This window comes from Oryctolagus cuniculus, chromosome 10 (genome assembly GCF_964237555.1).
Source record: "Oryctolagus cuniculus chromosome 10, mOryCun1.1, whole genome shotgun sequence".
NCBI classification, from domain to species: Eukaryota; Metazoa; Chordata; class Mammalia; order Lagomorpha; family Leporidae; genus Oryctolagus; species Oryctolagus cuniculus.
In genome coordinates this window covers 103,611,128-103,632,576 of record NC_091441.1, presented here as the reverse complement: position 1 = coordinate 103,632,576, position 21,449 = coordinate 103,611,128, and the positions used below count along the sequence as shown (strand labels likewise).

The following is a 21,449-nucleotide window of genomic DNA, read 5'->3' as shown; positions in this document are numbered from 1 at the left end:
TACTCAGGCTCACTGGGCCTGCGTCAGACCCTCCCTCCGCTCTCCCAGGGCTCGGTCTGCAGACGCCCTGGTGGGGGAGAGGAAAGCCAGGGAGAAAGAAAGGGATCCGAGTCCAGTGTCTCTGTCACTGCGCCATCTGCAGCCTCCCTGAGCCCAGCTCTCACACAGTGAGCTCGATAGAGACAGGTGTGCACCTAGAACCAGTGTGCGGGACGCGTCACAGGGTCACGTCCACAGTGCGTGAGATACCTCAAAGGAAGGCTCCGTACAATAAGACAGTTGAAAGACAAGACAGGCAGGAGGGAAGTTTTGGGGCTGGCACTGAGGCGTGGTGGGTAAAGCCGCTGCTTGCTGTGTCCAGATCCCACCTGGGTGCTGGTTTGAGTCCGGTTGCTCCACTTTGGATCCAGCTCTCTGCTATGGCCTGGGAAAGCAGTAGAAGATGGCCCAAGTTCTGCACCCATCTGGGAGACTCAGAAGAAGCTCCTGGCTCCCTGTCTCATATCACCACAGCTCTAGCCGTTGCTTTCAATTGGTGAGGGAACCAGTGGATATAAGGGTGATTGAGAGAAAGACAGTATAACTCTGAATTTGAAATTAATAAATAAATCTTTAAAAAATGTATTTAAAAAAAGTGTTTGCAATCACAAAGAATTGGTGTTGGTGACACAAGAGGACCTGCTTGTCGTGACAGGACCTCAGAATCCACAGCTGCAGACACTGCCACAGGCAGAGAACATGACGTGACATCCTGCAGGACACCCACACGGCCTGGCCACACGGACGCTCCACGTTACAGGGAAGAGGGGGCCCATGAATGTGACCCCAGCACCCACACCCCATCATCTGCAGGGACAGCACTCATCCTGCCCGCTGGCCTGTGGGGTGAGAGCCCTCAGTGCCGCTGCACAGGGGGCCGGGGCACGGCCTTCCTAACAAGCCAGGTACATGCGGCCTCTGCGTGTACCCGCCCACTCCCAGCTGTGTCCACCAGAGACCCTCTCGGGGCTGCGTGTGCAGGGTGTATGCACACCTGCTCTGAGACCCCTGGGAGTTGTGAAAGTGGAGGCACTGTGCCCAAATCCTGGGTGTCCATGCTCGGACACCACCCTGTGGAGACAGGAAGGGGCGGTTCCTGTGGGCACTGTGACAGCCGAGGGAACCAGGCCCCGAGGAGCAGCCTCCAGGATCAAGTGACTGCAGTGAGCCCGCCCAGGCCGCACCTGCCCCACATGTGCTCTGCTGGTTACCCACACCCACGCTGCCTCCTCACAGCCTGTGCCCACGTCACAGATGCCGGCCCCCACACAGACGCTGCACGGCCAAGGAAACCAGGCACGGACAGGAGAACCAGGACTCCAAGCAGGGCGGCCTGGCCCTGACCTGGGTTCTTAACCACGGTCGTCCTCAGCTCCTGATTGGACACACGGATGCGCAGTAAGAGGTGTGGAAGGAGACTCCCCAGGGCGCTGGGTCAGGAGCATGCGCCCTGGGGCTTCCCCCTCTGTGCAGCGTGCAGTCGTGGGACTGGGCTTTGGGAAGACAGAAACAAGTTCTGCAGGGCTAAATCAGAGGTGCTGCCGCCCTGCCCCAGGAGGACCCCCACAGCCCCAGGCCTGCTCCTAGCTGTGCCCAAACTCACACCCCTAAAGTCCCCCACACCAAGGCAAGGCCACGCTCAGCATTTCCTTTGACCCAGGTGACCACTACAAACTCTCCCTGATATGGAGCACCTGCGTCTCCCCGGGGAGATGCCCGGGCCTCTGGGCTTCCAGCCTGCAGGTGGTTCTAATCCCGGGGCGAGACTGGGAAGAGCCGCCCGCTGCCACGGCCCCGTTGGTGTGCGGCTGCTCAGTGGACGCCTGTGCAAGGGGAGGCTCCGGGGTTCCCATCCACCCCGCCCCAGGCGCCCTCTGGGTCTGCATGTCCCACTGTAGGGATCCCCAGGGCGCTCTGAGGACGCCAGACAGACAGCCTAGTCCTGGGCACCACCGGAAGCTTCCCGAACCCCAGAACTCCCATGCCGGCCTCTCCCGCAGCAGTGCACCCAGCAAGGTCCCCAGAGGATTCAGAATCCATCCCACCACCCTCTGCAGGGAGCCAGACCACAGCACAGAGAGCCAGGCAAGGGAGGGGCTCACCTGGTGATGGCACTGTGTAGTCCCAGTGCGCTCTGTCTGCAAGGCGGGGAACCAGGAGCGCTGGGGGCCAGGCACAGACTGAGCCCGCAGGATCCTGACCCCCTGATGTCCTTCTCAGACTCAGGCTGCACTGTGAGCCCAGGGTCCACGGGTTCGAGCTCCAGATCAGAAAGCCACAGGACCTGGGTTCTGACCCTGAGCTGGGAGAGCTAAGACCGCAGGCACAGAGAGAGCCCAGCTCGCCCTTCCTCTGCCGCCCTCCTGTCTCCGAGGTCCCCAGTGATGATGGTGCTGCCCACTCGGAGGTGGAGCCCATGCCTGCTCAGACTCCCATCTAGGATCCACACACTCCTAAAGCTGCATCCAGTCACCCAATCTTCCCGTCTGGGAGCAGCAGAAGGGAGCGCCCAGCACCTAGGACACCCAGAGGCTCCACCCTGCACCTAGCTCTCAGGGCCTCCCCTATCTGGTTTCTGGAGACACCGGACCGGGGCAACAGCCAAGGTGAACAGAGTCTTGGAACACAGATGCTAACAAGGCCCTTCGCTCGAACACTTCTAACTTCATGAAACGTCACCTAGCCGACCTGTGCTCCACCTAGGGATGAAAACATGACATCAGGGAAGCCTTACCAGGTGTTAAAGAAAATTCATGGGAATCATGGACTTGGACCAGGCACCAGCACTGGGCCCACACCCCCTACCCAAAGATTCATCAGGGCCACGGGGCTGGGGCTGTGGCACAAGACCCAGAGGCAGTTCATTAATCAGGTAGTGAGCAATTAACTAGTTAAGAGGTGCCCGACTGGCAGGTGTGGGGACTGAACTGGAGCCCTGGTGCTGATCTCCCCACCTCACTTCCTGTTGTCCAGGAAAGCTGTCGCACCTGTCATGGAGAGGGGTCCTCAGCACCTGCTCCAGTTCTGGGAGCTGCCTGACTCGTGACCATGTCTCTGTGATAATGCTGTCCTCACATGGACTCCACTCCATGCACCTGGCCTAAGGAGCTTCCTTCAGTCCCGGGAAAGAGTTGTCTCTGAACCTGAGCCCTGAGCCAGGTCCTGGCATCTGCTCTTGGATGCTGACGCCCAGGACTCTGACCCCCAGGCCTCCAAGGTCAGGGGAGGAACAGAGGCCACCTGGACTGGATAGGAAGAGAGGACAAAGAAGGGGAGAGAGAGCCTCAAATCAGGTTCAGGGCCTCCAACAAGGAGGGGTGGGGACAGAGAGAAGGAGAAGGGGCAAGGACAAAGGAAAGGCCAGTGGGGGTCACAGGAAGGAGCCAGCTCCCCCACAGCCCAGGACCCACAGAGGCTGACAGCTCCCAGAACCCCGCCAGACATCAAGGCCTAAGGACCCAGCCCTACCAGCAGCCAGGGGAGTCTGGTGCTGTTCCGGGGGCTTCCTTGGAGGCAGGTGCTCCTGTCACTCACACCCCCTTGACAGAGCCAGAAACAGAGCCCCAGGGGGTGGGAAACCAAGGCAGTGCCAGCCACGGGCACTGGAGCCAGGACTCAGCCCAGGCCCCGGGCGCGGCTCCAAGCTGCCTCCTTCAGGCTCCCAGCGCTCCCCTCCCCGGTGTGTGAGCACAGGTGCCCGAATCAACACTAAGTCCTTCATGTTTCTCCATCCACAAATTTATGACCTAATGGATTTCTCTTAAACTCCTATTTAAACAGTTAACATGCAGGCACAGAGGCAGTAGTGCAGGGCAATCCATGGGCACCAACAGAGGCAACAAGGTTCTTCCCAGGCAGCAGCTGCTCCCCGGGGACAGAGGAGCCACAGAGTCCTGTCGTTGGGGCAGCGAGGACGAGGGACATTCAACACCTGTTCAGGAAGGGCGAGGATTCTGAAAATGGGATTCTCAGGTCCATTTTCCAGTGGGCGATCGTGGTAACTTGGGGGCAGCAGAGAATCCACAAGGTCCTGTCCTTGGGGCAGCGAGGACAAGGGACATTCAACACCTCTTCTGGAAGAGCGATGATACTGAGCTGGGAGTCTCGGAGTCCAGCTTCCAGAGGACGATGGTGGTGACCTGTGGGCAGGGAGAGAAGCTCAGGGTCCTGTCCTTGGTGCAGTGAGAAAGAAGGACACTCTACTCCTGCAGACCTCAGAGGCAAGGATTCTGAAGCTGGAAGTCTTGGAGTCCGTCTTCCCGTGGATGATGGGGAGACCTGGGTCACCAGAGACATAGCTCTGCTGCAGCATCTGCCGGGTAGACCCTTTGGTCACCCCAGGGCCCTCTTGGATTTGAGAGGTCAGAGGGCTGGGGCAGGGACAAGCTGACAAGGGGAGAACACGGCCCTGTCATGCCATGGCCTGGTCCCTGGTTCCTGTCCTGTGACACCCCAGGGCACTTTGACTAGTGACAAGGCCACAGACCAGCAGGGAGGTGGCAGGTGCCTCATCAAAGCCAGAGGAGATGACCACCCTGGGGCTCAGCCCCCCGAGGACAGACACGGGGAGACAGTGCTGGCAGAACAGAGCTGTAGGGATGCCAGCGCCCCTGCCAGGGCCCAGCACAGCCCTGGCTGCTGGCCTGGTCTACAGCTCATGGCAGGGAACACCGAGCCCGGCAGCCACAGAGGGGTCCCCTCTCTCACGTGCTCACCGCCCGTCGCACACCTGCAGGGCCTTGTGTGCAAGACTCATGGGGCCACTGTGGCCCTCAGAGACACCCATCTCCCAGGGGGGCACGGTGAGGCTCCAAGGACTGAAGGGCCCCACTGGAAGGTCAGGGGCTCTCAGGAGGGACGGGACCCGGATGTCTGAGTCTCAGAGGAACAGATGCGCTCCCCTCACTCCCCGCCCTTGGGAAATGGGCCAGGGGCCTCCGGCACAGGAGCCATGGCCTGCAGGAAGGACAGAAATGCCCAGGACACGGTCTCCCTGCACCTGGCAGCCCCACCTCCACCTGCCCAGCGTCTGCGCTCCCTTGTCCAGGTGGGAGCTGCTGCATCTCCCATGGAGACCCCGGGGCAGGCTGTCTGTCCTGAGGATGGGATGGCGGTGAGGATGCTCCTAGGCGCTTGGCCACACTGCCTGGCCCAGGGCTGGGGCAGAGGGGAAGGACAAGCAGTGCCGAGACCTCGGCTCCACGTCTCAGGAGAGGGACCCCCGGCTGCTGCAGCCTGGGGCCTGTCAGGAGCTGCCACGGCCTCTCCCCTCCTTAGACCCTGGTACAGAGCTGCACACAGCCAGCCCACGCGGGATGGCTCATGCTGCTGGAGCCTCCAGAACCGGCAGGGGTGAAGCCCACAGCCCCTCTGCACTCTCCCCTGACCAAGGAGGGCCATGGGCATCAGTGTGAGTCCTTCCCCCCTCCTCTATGCACCTGCTCCATTCCTGCACACCGATGCAAAGCCAATGGACACCCTGGCTCTCTGGGGTGACCCCGCCAGCTGTGGGTGAGTCCCTTACCACCAAGAGGTCCTTCCACAGGAAGTCTTCTTGCTGGTACAGATCAGGTTTCCGGGGCTTCTTTGGATCCTAAACCTTTAGAGCCACCTGGACTGGGCATTAGTTACCTGTGCAGGGGAGAGAGGAGAACGCACTGCCACCACCCCTGCCCTGCAAACATGGGAGACCACAACGGAGAATCCCCCAGGCTGAATCTCGCAGTAACAACCCTTCCACACACCCCCCCCGGGGACACCACAGTCCCACCTGACAGCCTTCTCAGCTCATCCAGGAGCCGCCATGGACACCTCCTGCCCCGCTCTGCTGAGGGACACGGGAGCCACTGGGGACACAGAGGGCTTGGGGAACCGAAGTCAGTCCTGCCCCAGGAAGTCCCCATCCAGGATGCGATTCTGGCCTCGGGATTCTTCTCCCTCTCCCGGGGCTCCCAGGAAGGGAGACAAGTGGTGCACAAATGAAAATGCAACAACAGAAATCAAATGAACAGAAATCAAAACACAAAAATGAACAAACTCACTCTGCTCCCGTCACCAACAGAAAACATGAACTGTGTGTACTACACCACACCAACAACGGAGACTGTTCTTTTGAAGAAAATGTTAAAATGAGAAAACACAAAATGAACATGAATGGTGGCAGGAAACAAAGTAAAATAGAAAAAGGACAAAGTATTCAAAATGGAAAAAGAAAAAGCAAATTTGACCAAAGAGCAGCAGCAGGATCCGATTCTTCCTCCGGATTCCGCTCCCTCTCCAGGGCTCCCCCAGGAAGGGTCAGCAGGGCTGACGCCTGGGAGACCCCGAGCCAGCAGCTGACACAGATCAGAACTCACGGCTCTGACTCCTTGAGCACAAACGAACATGAAACAAACAGAAATCAAATGAACATAAAACAAAACAGAAAATGGACAAACTCAACTCACATCACCAACAGAAAACAGGAACTAAATGAACTCAACTAGACTAACAACTGAGACTAACCCCATCGAAACAGTTAAAAGTGAGAAAACACAAAAAAGGAATAAATCATAAAGAAACAAATTCATAAAACTTCACTGTAATAAAAATCCAAGCAGACTCACAGTCTTATTAAAAAAAGGGAATAAAAATGAGAAAAAAACTCAAAGTGAACAAAGGTAAACCAAATAATGGGAGAAAATATAAAGAACAACCACAAACAAGAGGAAAGCCAAGGAAAAAAGTGAAGAAAAAATCCAAATGGAAATGAAATATCTAAGGAAAATCAATAAGAAAGGGAAAAAGAATACGAATACTGGAGGAAATCAAAATAAATAAAATAGAAAAAAAGAACAAAATAATCAAAACAGAAAAAGAAAAAACAAATTGGACCAAAACAACAGCAGCTTGAAGAATAAAAACAAAACAAGAAAACAAACAGGCAGCTGTTCCCAGCCCCAGGTCCCCGGGACAGCGCTTCCTGGGCAAATGACAGAACCCAGGCCCAGCCAAGGCTTTGTGCAGGCAGCGGGCATGACATCACAATGGTGCCTTCTGATGTCAGAGCAGGAAACCGCAGCCGGTGCTGCCCTCTGCTGGTTTACACAGGCGCCTTTCCACTTAAAAAAAAAAAGAGAAATTCTTTCTTAGGTTGAAGAGAGAGATATTAGTGTTTTGAAATTAAACCCTGGAGGATATTTCAAAACCTTTTCATTTCTAGTCTTAGCATCTTCCATAATTTTGCCTTTTGCAGACTCAGTGTATCCACTCCTTTCTCTTCACCCCCTGAATGATCGCTCTCAAACCATGGTGCAGCGTCACTGGCATCGCGACGCTACATCAAATGTTCTGTCACTCAAGTCAGCGGTGCTGTGACAGAGCTGTAAAGCCACGGCTCACTGGGCCTGCGTCCCGAACGAGTGTCTGTTCAGGTCCCAGCTGCTCCACTTTTAGTTTTAAAGGGATTTCTTTATTTATTCGAAGGCAGATGGAGAAGGACAGAGAGAGGGAGACAGAGAAGGTCCCCGTGTTAGCACCACAAACTCTTTGCACAGCAGGAGCCCCAGCAAACGTGACTGACCTGGGCCATCCCACAGCCTACCGGTGTGCAACCTGGTGGGGAAACCTTTCCTACAGAGGCTGCAGGGGGGGCTCCTGCAGGTCCTGGTGTCCCGGATCTCGGGGGAGACCCCAGCACAGCCTCTGTCTGCCCTGAGGACTCCCCTATGGGCTCATCCACTGCTGGGAGCTTCGCAGCCATAACCTCACTCCCTCTCTGCTGCCCGTGGCCCTGGCCCCTCCTGCCAGAACTGGGCCAGGGAGTCACAGCACCCGGGCCACCAGCGCAGCCCAGAGCTCAGGCCTTCCCTTGGGCTGCGCATGGACCTCGAGGCCCCGGCAGCACCCGTTCTCCTGAGATCCCCGCAGTCCACGTGGGTGTAAGAGGGGACTGGGCTTGACCAAGGAGAAACAAAACTGGGGCCTAATCAGGGGTCCTGCTGCCCCTGCCCCAAGAGGACGCCCACAGCCCCAGTCTGCTCTTCCCTGTGCCCAAAACCACACCCCACATAACCCGCACACTACCCAGGGCCCAGGTTCAACATTTCCTGGGACCTCTGCGAGTCAGTGGAAAACATTCCTCATATTTAACACCTGGATCCTCAAGGGGAGATGCCCAGGACTCTGTGGCTTCCAGCCAGCAAGTGGTTCTAATCCCGGAGGGGTGTGGGAGGAGCCACCCGCCGCCACAGCCCCTTCAGTGTGCAGCTGGTCAGAGCACGCCTGTGTCAGGGGCAGCCCCCAGAGCCCCACCACCCAGCCACGCGAGCCCTCTTGGTTCTCACAGTCCACAGCAGGGATCCGCAGAGGCTCTGAGGACGCCTGACAGAGGTCCTTGTCCCCTGCCCCACATGGAAGCCTCCAGAACCCAGAAATCCCAGACCCCACCTCTCCCCCACCTCTGCATCCAGCAATGTCCCCAGAGGATTCAGAATCGTCATGCCACGGTTCCCGGGAGCCAAAGAGAGGGTGCAAAGGAGGGGTGCAGGGGAGGGGGTCTGTCAGAGGAAGGGGCTCACCTGTGATGGCGGCTGCCAAGTCCCAGGGGCAGCCTTCTGCCAAGTAGGAAACCAGGAGAGCTGGGAGCAGGTGCACACCGAGTCCGCAGGACCCAGGACCCAGGACCCAGCAGCCGCCGGGTTCTTCTCGGTCTCGGGCTGCAGCCGGAGTCCCAGGTCACGGGTGTGAGTTGCAGAGTGGAAAAGCCACAGCACCGGGGACTCTGAGCCCTGAGGGGGAGCACTGAGACGCGCAGGCTCCATGAGAGCCCCGAGCTGCCCCTGCCCTGCGGCCCTGTTCTCTCCGAGTTCTGGGTGGGCTGGATGGTGCTGCCCACGGCGAGGGCGCATCCCCACAGTGCTGGACGCGCTCATCTGGGCCCCACAGAAACTCACAGACACCCCGGTTCGCTCAGTCTTTCCCATCGCAGGGGCCAGGAGAGGCGCAGGCTCCACACCTGCAGGCACTCTGAGGCTCCACCCTGGGCCCGGCTCCCCCTGCCTCCCCAGATATCCTCATTGCAGGAGCCCAGAAGAACCGTTCCAGCACAGTGGCCAGGGTCAACAAGGAGTCACAGACCGAGATCCTAAACACGTCTATGCACTCAGACGTTCTTAATTTAATAAAATGTCACCTAGATATCTCTTTTCTACCTCTGCACGGAAAAGCCTTATCAGGTGCTAAATAAAATTCAAGGAAGACATAGACTTGGACCAGGCACCTGCACTGGGCCCAAGACCCAACTCAGACAGCTTCATCCAGGCCCTGTGCTGTGGCTGTGGCACAAGGCCCTGTATCTAGTGTACTAATTCGAAATTAACTAGTTCAGCCGTGACCGCCCCACAGCTGTGGGCACTGCCTGGAGCCATGGCGCTTATTTCGACAACCACTTCCCGCGGTCCAGCAGTGCTGTGCACCTGTCCTGGATGAGCAACCTCAGAACCTGCTCCATGTCCAGAGCTGCCTGGTTCTTGTATCATTTTTGCTGTATGATGCTCTTCTCAGATACACTCCACTCCATGCACTGGCCTAAGGACGTTCCTCTGTCACAGGTGGAGCTGTCTCCTCCACACTGAGCCCCTGGGCCCAGGGCTGGCAGCTGCTCCCGGGTGCTAACGCCCCGGCTCTGCCCCAGCTGCTCCCTGGGTGGGGCAGGAATCAGCAGCCACCTGGGCCTGGGAGGAACCACTCACTGGGGAGGGGCCTGGCTCTTCATCTCGGCCTCAGTTTCCCTGTTTGTGAAGGAGGGGACAATGCCCACAGCCCAGGTCTGCAGGGGTGGGGCTGAGGCTGTGAATGCAAGCTGAGCCTGAGGCAGAGGCCCAGCTCCACAGGGAGCCAGGGAGCCAGTGGGGGAGGGGTGGGCACCCAGCACCAAGGCAGCCTAGGTCCAGGCTCACCTGTGCCCCTCACGCCTGTGGCCTCTGGGGCTCTGAGTACCCAGCAGCGCGGCTCTGTCAGTGGGAATCACCTGGCCGAGTCTCAGACACTGCACACGGAAAGGTTCTTGGCCCAACCAACCCCAGCCTCTCCCAGCCAGGGGTTCTGGGGGCACCTGCAGAGGGCGGGGGCGTGTCTGAGCACATGCAGCCACTGGGGCCACAGACCCCGGGGCCTGGTGCTGCCACACCTTCCCCTGTGCCCAGAGAAGCCCCGACAGCTCCGTGGTATCTGAAGATCTCAACCTCAGCACCACAACTTTGCACACAGCACAAACCACAGCAAACTCAAGGGAGCAGGTCCGGCCCATGGGCTGGCAGTTTGCAACCTGGTGTGTGCAAACTTCTCCTAAGACGGCAGGGGGACTCCTGCCTGCTCCTGGTGTCCCGGATGTCTGGGAAGATCCCAGCACAGCCTCTGTCCTGAGGACTCCTCAGATGTCTCGTCCACTGCTGGGAGCTTCGCAGCCATAACCTCACTCACTCTGGCCCCAGCCCTGGGCGGCAGGGTGACCACCACCATCTCAGGGAGGGGACCGCGGGTAAGGTCAATGCAGGATGTGGGACACCCAGGAGAGGCTGGACTGCTGACCTGGGGTGGAGCCGAGAGCTCAGCAAAGGGAAGATGGCTGCAGTTGGCACTGGGGCTTCCCTGTGTCAAGAGAACAAGAGGGAACTCTGGGAGGTGCAGGTGCTCCCGGCATGGCTGCTCCTGGGTCTCCCTGAGGACAAAGAAGGGGAGAGAGAGCCCCAAATCAGGGTCAGGGCCTCCAACAGGGGAGAGACAGAGAGGCAAGGAGAAGGGGCAAGGACAAAGGAAAAGGCCAGTAGGGGTCACAGGAAGGAGCCAGCTCCCCCACAGCCCAGGACCCACAGACGGCTGACAGCTCCCAGAACCTCGCCCAGGCTGCTGATGGCACCTAAGGACCCAGCACTACCCAGCAGCCAGGGGAGGTGGGAACTATTCTGGCTGCTTCCCGGGGTGGGGGCCACCCTCCACGGCAGGGGCTCCTATTGCTCACACCCCCTTGACAGAGATGGAATCAGAGGCCAAGAGGAAGGGAAACCAAGGTGGGCAGCAGCAGGCAGTGGAGCCAGGACTCAGCCCAGGCCCTGGACCCGGTGTGGCTCCAAGCTGCCTCCTCCAGGCTCCCAGCGCTCCGAGCCCCGTGTGAGGCCACAGGTGCCCGAAACCAACACTAAGTCCTTCATGTTTTTCCATTCACAATTTATTGACCTAATGGATTTCTGTTAACTCATAAATCTGTTCATTCTGGCACAGTGCAGTAGTACAGAGCAATCCATGGGCACCAACAGAGACAACGAGGTTCTCCCAGGCAGCAGCTGCTCCCCGGGGACGGAGGAGCCACAGGGTCCTGTCCGTGGGGCAGCGAGGATGAGGGACCTTCGAAATGTGTTCTGGAAGGGCGAGGATTCTGAAGCTGGGCATCTCAGAGTCCATCTTCCCGTGGACGATCATGGTGACCTGGGGCAGCCAAAGAAGCCACGGGGTCCTGTCCTTGGGGCAGCGAGGACAAGGGACACTCTATGCTAGAGAGCACCGAGGCAAGGATTCTGGAGGCTGGACGTCTCAGAGTCTGTCTTCCCATGGAAGATCGTGGTGACCTGGGGGCACCAGAGACACAGCTCAGCTGCAGCATCTGCTGTGTAGACCGTTTGGTGGCCCCAGGACCCTCCTGGAGTTGAGAGGTCAGAGGGCTTGGCCAGGGACAAGCTTACATGCGGGGAACATGGGCTTTGGCATGCAATGGCCTGGTCCCTGGTTCCTGTCCCTGAGGGTGAGTCCCTCACCACCAAGAGGTCCTTCCACAGGAAGTCTTCTTGCTGGTGCAGATCAGGTTTCTGGGCTTCTTTGGATCCTAAACCTTGTAGAGCCACCCAGACTGGGCAGTAGTTACCTGTGCACAGGACAGAGGGGCCCGCACTGCCACCACCCCTGCCCTGCAAACATGGGAGACCACAACAGAGTCCCCCGCAGGCAGAACCTCGCAGTAACAACCCTTTCTCCCGCCCCCGTGCAGACAGCACCTGTCCCACCTGACAGCCTTCTCAGCTCGGGCCCCAGGAGCCGCCATGGACACCTCCTGCCCCGCTCTGCTGAGGGACGCGGGAGCCACTGGGGACACAGAGGGCTTGGGGGACCGCAGTCAGGCCCCCCCCCAGGAAGTCCCCATCCAGGATGCGATTCTGGCCTCGGGATTCTGCTCCCTCTCCCGGGGCTCCCAGGAAGGGAGACGAGTGGTGCACAAATGAAAATGCAACAACAGAAATCAAATGAACAGAAATCAAAACACAAAAATGAACAAACTCACTCTGCTCCCATCACCAACAGAAAACAGGAACTGTATCAACTACACCACACCAACAATGGAGACTGTTCTAGTGGAATAAAATGTTAAAATGAGAAAAAACTAAATGAATATGAATGGTGGCAGGAAACAAAGTAAAATAGAAAAAGTACAAATAATCAAAAATGGAAAAAGAAAAAAACAAATTTGACCCAACAGCAGCAGCAGGATCCGATTCTTCCTCCGGATTCCTCTCCCTCTCCAGGGCTCCCCCAGGAAGGGTCAGCAGGGCTGACGTCTGGGAGACCCCGAGCCAGCAGCTGACACAGATCAGCTCTCATGGCTCTGACTCCTTGAGCACAAAAGAAGATGAAATAAACAGAAATGAAGTGAACAGAAATCAAAACATAAAATGGACAACGTCAGCTCACATCACGAACAGAAAACATGAACTGAATGAACTCAACTAGACTCACAACTGAGACTAACCCTATCAGAACCGTTAAAAGTGAGAAAACACAAATAAATCAATAATAAAGCACAAAGAAAAAAATCCCAAGAACCTGAACTATATAACAAGTAATGCAGATGGCCTCCTGGTCTTATTTTAAAAAAAGGAATAAAAAAGAGAAAAAAACACAGAATGAAAAAATAGAAACCCAACAATGGGAGAAAATACAAAGAAAAACCACAAACAAGAGGAAGCCAATGAAAAAGTGACAAGAAATCCAAATGGAAATGAAATATTCTAGGAAAATCAATAAGAAAGCTACAAGAGACTATAAATGTTGGAGGAAAAAAATAAACAAAATAAGAAAACAAAATAATCAAAATGGAAAAAGAAAAAACATATTTGACTAAAACAACAGCAGCAGGAGGAAAAAAAACAAACAAGGGAAACACAGGCAGCTGTTCCCAGCCCCAGGTCCCCGGGACAGCGCTTCCTGGGCAAATGACAGAACCCAGGCCCAGCCAAGGCTTTGTGCAGGCAGCGGGCATGAGGTCACAATGGTGCCCTCTGATGTCAGAGCAGGAAACCGCAGCCGGTGCTGCCCTCTGCTGGTTTGCACAGGAACCTTTCCACTTGAGTAAGACAAAGACTGCACAATTCTTTCTTAGGTTGAAGAGAGAGATATTAGTGTTTTGAGAAATTAAACCCTGTAGGGTATTTCAAAACCTTTTCATTTCTAGTCTTAGCATCTTCCATAATTTTGCCTTTTGCAGACTCAGTGTATCCACTCCTTTCTCTTCACCCCCTGGATGATCACTCTCAAACCATGGTGCAGCGTCACTGGCATCGCGACGCTACATCAAATGTTCTGTCACTCAAGTCAGCGGTGCTGTGACGGAGCTGTAAAGCCACGGCTCACGGGGCCTGCGTCCCGTACCAGTGTCTGTTCAGGTCCCAGCTGCTCACTTCCCTTTTTGTTTAAAAGGATTTGCTTACTTATTCGAAGGCAAATAGATGGAGAGGAGGACAGAGACAGGGAGACAGAGGAGAGAGAAATGTCAGCACCACTAACTTTGTACACAAAACCCACAGCAAACATGACTGACCTGGCCCATCCCACAGGCCACAGTGTGCAACCTGGTGGGGAAACCTCTCCTACAGAGCCTGCAGGTGTGGTGGACTGAGATTGCCAGGCCAACATGGCCGCGAGCAACAGGCTGTGATTGGATGGCTTCAGAAACTGCCTGGCAACAGGCTGTGATTGGTTAGGGCATAGACCGCCCCTTCACCAGATTGGCTGCCTTGGCTATATAAGCTGTTGTAGCAACTGAAGAGTCTGCAGGCTGCCTGCCTCAGGCCTGCTTTCACCCGACTCCCGGGGTGTGTGGTGACTCTGCGCCTCTTGCCCCCACCGTGCTCCTCCTCCCAGAAACGAATCCACTGCAACATGAAGGGGGGGGGCTCCTGCAGGTCCTGGTGTCCCGGATCTTGGGGGAGACCCCAGCACAGCCTCTGTCTGCCCTGAGGACTCCCCTATGGGCTCGTCCCCTGCTGGAGCTTCGCAGCCATAACCTCACTCACTCTGGCCCCAGCCTGGGAGGCAGGATGACCACCACCATTTCCCAGTGTGGGGGCTGTGGGTCAGGTCAATACTGGATGTGGGACACCCAGAGAGCCAGGAGTCCTGGGCAGGGGTACAGCTGATAGGTCAGCCAAGGGAAGACAGCCACAGTAGGCACTGGGGCTTCCCTGTGTAGGAGAACAAGAGGGAGCTCTGGGAGGTGCAGGTATTCCTGGCCTGGCTGCTCCTGGTTCTCCCTGAGGACAAAGAAGGGGAGAGAGAGTTCCGAATCAGGCTTGAGGCCTCCAACACGGGAGGAACAGAGAGGCAAGGAGAAGGGGCAAGGACAAAGGAAAGGCCAGTGGGGGTCACAGGAAGGAGCCAGCTCCCCCATAGCCCAGGACCCACAGACGGCTGACAGCTCCCAGAACCCCGCCCGGGCTGCCCATGGCCCCTAAGGACCCAGCACCACTCAGGAGCTCAGGAGAGTTGGGAACTATTCTGGGTGCCTCCCGGGGTGGGGGGGCCACCCTATACGGCAGGGGCTCCTATTGCTCATGCAACCTTAACAGAGCCAGAGACAGAGACTCAGGGGGTGGGAAACCAAGCAGTGGCAGCAGCGGGCACTGGAGCCGGACTCAGCCCAGGCCCCGGGCGCGGCTCCAAGCTGGCTGTCCAGGCTCCAGTGCTCTGCTCCCCGTGTGTGGCCACAGGTGCCCATTATGGTCACTGAGTCCTGACGATTTTCCATGCACATTTCTCGACATCACATCTGTCATAAATTACAAACCAGGCACTTTGCAGGCAGCAGCGGCGGTGGTGCAGGGACATCCGTGAGCACCCACACAGGGCTACAAGTTCTTTCCAGGCAGCAGCTGCTCCCCGGGGGACGGAAAAGCCACTGGGGTCCTGTGCCTGGGGCAGTGAGGACGAGGCACACTCCACATGGGTATCCAAGGCAGCACCCACACGCTGTCCAGGCAACAGACTCTGGGAGCTGACATCACCTGGTTCCTCCAGTGGGAGTCCCCGGAGCCCTCAGAGCACTGAGCCCCAGGGTGCTGGGCTCCCCACCTCCTGGTCCTGGACGCCTCGGGCCCAGGCGTGCCCTGCGCTGAGCAGTTTCCTGCACACACATGCGGGTGCTGGCAGAGGCCGAGGCCGCCCCTCTGGAGATGAGGACCCTGGGGTGGGGGGCAGGAGTCAGCCAGGGCGGTGCTGTGTCTGCCCCCACCCTGGAGGGGCTGCAGCCTGCCAGGGCTGCCACACGCCCACGGCCACAGCACACAGGACACACAGAAGACCTGTCCACCTCCCTCTCTCCACTGCCCGTGGCCCTGGCCCCTCCTGCCAGCCCTGGGCACAGGAGGCACAAGCACCAGGGCCACCAGCTCAGCCCAGAGCGCACTCCTGGTCCTGCCCTCAGGGTGGCCCTGCACCTTGCAGACCCAGAAGGCACCCGTTCTCCTGAGACCTCCCCACGTCCACGTGTGGGTGTCAGAGGGGACTGGAATTTGACGAGGCAGAACCTAACTGGGGCCTAATCAGTGGTCCTGCTGCCCTGGCCCAAGAGGACACCCTCAGCCCACGCCTGCTCCTAGCAATGCCCATGCTCACAACTCATGAAATACCCACACCACCGCAAGACCCAGACACAATCTTTCCTGGGACTCAGGTGACTCAATATAAAATATTCCTAGTGCTTAACACCTGAATCTCCCGGGGAGATGCCCCGACTGCTCCTTCCAGCTCACAGCTGGTTCTAATTCCAGGGCGATGGAGGGAGGAGCCGCCCGCTACCACGCCCCAATAGTTGCAGCTGGTCAGTGGACCCCTGTGCAAGGGGCAGCTCCCAGGTCTCCGTACACCCAGACACATGGGCCCTCTTGGTTCTCACTGTCCACAGCAGGGATCCACAGAGGCTCTGAGGACACCTGACTGAGGTCCTTGACCCCCACCCACCTGGGAGCTTCCAGAACCACAGAAACCCCAACCCCGTCTCTCCCCACCTCTCCACCCAGCAATGTTCCCCAGAGGATTCAGAATCCGGTCCAGCCACAGTTACCTGGGAGCCAAACACATGGCGCAAGAGGCGGTGCAGGTGAAGGGGTCTGTCAGGGGGAGGGGCTCACCTGTAATAGGGGCTGCCAAGTCCCAGGGGTGGCCATCTGCCCATAAGAACCCAGGAGAGCTTGGAGCGGACACAGACCAAGTCCGCAGGACCCTGCACAAGGAGTCGCCGGGGTTCTTGGCTTAAGGCTGCAGCTGGTCGTCTCAGGTCACAGGTGTGAGTTGCAGAGTGGAAAAGCCACAGCACCGGGGGCTCTGAGCCCTGAGGGGGAGCACTGAGACGCGCAGGCTCCATGAGAGCCCCGAGCTGCCCCTGCCCTGCGGCCCTGTTCTCTCCGAGTTCTGGGTGGGCTGGGTGGTGCTGCCCATGGCGAGGGCACATCCCCACGGTGCTGGAGACACCCATCTGGGCTCCACAGAAACTCAAAGACACCCCGGGTTGCTCATTCTTTCCCATCCCGGGGGCAGGAGAGGGGCGGGCTCAGCAACTGCCGAGTTCTGAGGCTCCACCCTGGGCCCGGCTCCCCCTGCCTGCCCGGATCCAGTCATTGGGTCCCACGGAACAACTGTCCCAAGGCAGTGGCCAGGGTCAACAAGGAGTCACAGAACCTAGATCCTAAAACACAGCTTTGTGTTTGCACGTTGATAATTCAATTAAACATCACTAGCCACCTCTTTCTACCTCTAGGAGGAAGAACAAGGACACCATGGGAAGCCTTCTCAGGTGCTAAAAAAAATCACGGGAATAGAGTCCTCAGAACCTGATTCTGATGCGTGAATCACTTCTGTATCATGATGCTCTTCTCAGATACACTCCACTCCATGCACTGGCCTAAGGACGTTCCTCTGTCACAGGTGGAGCTGTCTCCCCCACACTGAGCCCCTGGGCCCAGGGCTGGCAGCTGCTCCCGGGTGCTGACGCCCCGGCTCTGCCCCAGCTGCTCCCTGTGTGGGGCAGGAATCAGCAGCCACCTGGGCCTGGGAGGAACCGCTCACTGGGGAGGGGCCTGGCTCTTCCTCTTGGCCTCAGTTTCCCTGTTTGTTAAGGAGGGGCCAATGCCCACAGCCCAGGTCTGCAGGGGTGGGGCTGAGGCTGTGAATGCAAGCTGAGCCTGAGGCAGAGGCCCAGCTCCACAGGGAGCCAGTGGGGGAGGGGAGGCAGCCCCTGGACCTGGAGCCTGAGGCCCCCTCTCCCAAGGGAGGGAATTGCTCTGCCTCCCTGGTGTCAGGGAAGGGAACTCAGGCAGACTGTCACGTGGGCGTCCAGATGCCAGAACTCACTTTCCCTGCACACAAAGGAGGAGGAGGGGCCTGCGGATGGACGTCCCCAGGGACAGCCCTGAACCACTGAAGATCAGGGACACTGGGCCCCTCCCGCATGACCCTGGTCACTCTGCCTGGTGTCTGTGCCCGGATGGGGACAGAGGCTGTGACCTGAGCTAAGGAATAGAATGGGTGGGGCTCATCTTAAGCAGTGACCTTTTAGCCTTCAGTACTTTCCTAAATAGTAGAGACCCCGTCTGTCCAGTGCTGCCTTGGGGTGCACTTTGGGCACTCTCCAAGGGTCCCTATGCCAGGCTCACCTGTGCCCCCGCCCTGTGGGGTCCGGGGCTCTGATTCCCCAGCAGCGCCCATGCAGCCAGGAGGGAGCAGCCCCGGCCACACTAGCACTTCCTACTCAGGCTCACTTGGCCTGTGTCAGACCCTCCCTCCACTCTCCCAGGGCTAGGTTTGCAGACGCCCTGGTGGGGCAGAGGAAAGCAAGGGAGAAAGAAAGGGATCTGAGTCCAGTGTCTCTGTCACTGCGCCATCTGCAGCCTCCCTGAGCCCAGCTCTCACACAGTGAGCTCGATAGAGACAGGTGTACACCTAGAACCAGTGTGGGGGACGAGTCACAGGGTCACGTCCACAGTGCGTGAGATACCTCAAAGGAAGGCCCCGTAAATAAGACATATGAAAGACAAGACAGGCAGGAGGGAAGTGCTTGGGGCTGGCACTGAGGCGTGGTGGGTAAAGCTACCACCTGCTGTGGCCAGATCCCATCTGGGCGCTGGTTTGAGTCCCGCCTGCTCCACTTTGGATCCAGCTCTCTGCTATGGCCTGGGAAAGCAGTAGAAGATGGCCCAAGTTCTGCACCCACCTGGGAGATTCAAAAGAAGCTCCTGGCTCCCTGTCTCAGATCACCACAGCTCTAGCCATTGCTTTCAATTGGTAAGGGAACCAGTGGATATAAGGGTGATTGAGAGAAAGACAGTATAACTCTGACTTTGAAATTAATAAATAAATCTTTAAAAAATGTATTTAAAAAAGTGTTTGCAATCACAAAGAATTGGTGTTGGTGACACATGAGGACCTGCCTGTCGTGACAAGACCTCAGAATCCACAGCTGCAGACACTGCCACAGGCAGAGACCATGACGCGACATCCTGCAGGACACCCACACGGCCTGGCCACACGGACGCTCCACGTTACAGGGAACAGGGGGCCCATGAATGCGACCCCAGCACCCACACCGCAGCATCTGCAGGGACAGCACTCATCCTGCCCGCTGGCCTGTGGGGTGAGAGCCCTCAGTGCCGCTGCACAGGGGGCCGGGGCACGGCCTTCCTAACAAGCCAGGTACACGCGGCCTCTGCATGAACCCGCCCACTCCCAGCTGTGTCCACCAGAGACCCTCTCGGGGCTGCGTGTGCAGGGTGTGTGCACGCCTGCTCTGAGACCCCTGGGAGTTGTGAAAGCAGAGGCACCGTGCCGAATCCTGGGTGTCCATGCTCGGACACCACCCTGTGGAGACAAGAAGGGGCGGTTCCTCTGGGCACTGTGACAGCCGAGGGACCCAGGCCCCGAGGAGCAGCCTCCAGGATCAAGTGACTGCAGTGAGCCCGCCCAGGCCGCACCTGCCCCACATGTGCTCTGCTGGTTACCCACACCCACGCTGCCTCCTCACAGCCTGTGCCCACCTCACAGATAGTGGCCCCACACAGACGCTGCACGGCCAAGGACACCAGGCACAGACAGGAGAACCAGGACTCCAAGCAGGGTGGCCTGGCCCTGACCTGGGTTCTTAACCACGGTCGTCCTCAGCTCCTGATTGGACACACGGATGCGCAGTAAGAGGTCTGGAAAGAGACTCCCCAGGGCGCTGGGTCAGGAGCATGCGCCCTGCGGCTTCCCCTCTGTGCAGTGTGCAGTCGTGGGACTGGGCTTTGGGAAGACAGAAACAAGTTCTGCGGGCTAAATCAGAGGTGCTGCCGCCCTGCCCCAGGAGGACCCCACAGCCCCAGGCCTGCTCCCAGCTGTGCCCAAACTCACATCCCCAAAATCACCCACACCAAGGCAAGGCCGCGCTCAGCGGTTCCTAGGACCCAGGTGACCACTACAAACTCTCCCTGATATGGAACACCTGCGTCTCCCTGGGGAGATGCCCGGGCCTCTGTGGCTTCCAGCCTGCAGGTGGTTCTAATCCCGGGGCGAGAGAGTGGAAAGAACTGCCCACTGCCACGGCCCCGTTGGTGTGCAGCTGCTCAGTGGACGCCTGTGCAAGGGGTGGCTCCGGGGTTCCCATCCACCCCGCTCCAGGCGCCCTCTGGGTCTGCACGAACCACTGCAGGGATCCCCAGGGCACTCTGAGGACGCCAGATGGAGGGCCTTGTCCTGGGCACCACCGGAAGCTTCCCGCACCGCAGAACTCCCATGCCGGCCTCTCCCGCAGCAGTGCACCCAGCAAGGTAACCAGAGGATTCAGAATGCATCCCACCACCCTCTGCAGGGAGCCAGACCACAGCACAGAGAGCCAGGCAAGGGAGGGGCTCTCCTGGTGATGGCGCTGTGTAGTCCCAGAAGGGAGGGCCCAGCACCTAGGACGCCCCAAGGCTCCACCCTGCACCCAGCTGTCGGGGCCTCCCCTATCTGGTTTCTGGAGACACCGGACCGGGGTAGCATCTAAAGTTAACAGAGTCTTGGAACTCATGTGCTAACAAGACCCTTCGCTCGGACGTTCCTAATTTGATGAAACGTCACCTAGCCTACCTCTGCTCCAGCTATGGATGAAAAGGTGACATCAGGGAAGCCTTACCAGGTATTAAAGAAAATTCATGGGAATCATGGACTTGGACCAGGCACCAGCACTGGGCCCACACTCCCAACCCAAACAGATTCATCAGGGCCACGGGGCTGGGGCTGCGGCACAAGACCCAGAGGCAGTTCATTAATGAGGCTGTGAACAATTAACTAGTTAAGAGGTGCCCGACTGGCAGGTGTGGGACTGAACTGGAGCCCTGGTGCTGATCTCCCCACCTCACTTCCTGCTGTCCAGCAAGGCTGTCCCACCTGTCATGGAGTGGGGTCCTCAGCACCTGCTCCAGTTCTGGGAGCTGCCTGACTCGTGAACATTTCTCTGTGATAATGCTGTCCTCAGAGAGAATCCACTCCATGCACCTGGCCTAAGGAGCTTCCTTCAGTCCCGGGAAAGAGTTGTCTCTGAACCTGAGCCCTGAGCCAGCTCCTGGCATCTGCTCCCGGATGCTGACGCCCAGGGCTCTGACCCCAGGGCTCCCAGGTCAGGGGAGGAACAGCGGCCACCTGGACTGGATAGGAACAGAGGACAGAGAAGGGGAGAGAGAGCCCCAAATCAGGCTTGGGGCCTCCAACAGCGGAGGGACAGAGAGGCAAGGAGAAGGGGCAAGGACAAAGGAAAGGCCAGTGGGGTCACAGGAAGGAGCCAGCTCCCCCACAGCCCAAGACCCACAGAGGCTGACAGCTCCCAGAACCCCACCAGACATCAAGGCCTCTAAGGACCCAGCCCTACCCAGCAGCCAGGGGAGTCTGGTGCTGTTCCAGGTGCTTCCTGGGAGGCAGGTGCTCCTGTCACTCACACCCCCTTGACAGAGCCAGAAACAGAGCCCCAGGGGCTGGGAAACCAAGGCAGTGGCAGCCCCGGGCACAGGAGCCAGGACTCAGCCCAGGCCCTGCGTGCGGCTCCAAGCTGCCTCCTTCAGGCTCCCAGCGCTCCCCTCCTCGGTGTGTGAGCACAGGTGCCCGAA

General features: G+C 58.2%; 1 long non-coding RNA gene across 4 annotated transcripts; it reads right to left on the bottom strand.

The window, feature by feature from the left end:
* Window positions 1–3,671: 3,671 nt before the first annotated feature.
* Window positions 3,672–15,376, bottom strand: LOC103349201 (uncharacterized). Of its 4 annotated transcripts, none has more exons than XR_011379226.1 (5): window positions 13,883–15,376; window positions 11,757–12,416; window positions 5,810–11,642; window positions 5,564–5,670; window positions 3,672–4,178 (listed from the first exon to the last, which is right to left on the bottom strand). It is a non-coding gene; the product is annotated as an uncharacterized lncRNA (long non-coding RNA). The 4 variants fall into 4 exon arrangements; XR_011379225.1 differs by lacking the exon at window positions 13,883–15,376 and having other exon boundaries at window positions 3,673–4,178; window positions 11,757–11,935; window positions 12,075–13,875; XR_011379227.1 differs by lacking the exon at window positions 13,883–15,376 and having other exon boundaries at window positions 3,673–4,178; window positions 11,757–11,935; window positions 12,350–13,875.
* Between the last annotated feature and the right edge of the window lie 6,073 nt (window positions 15,377–21,449).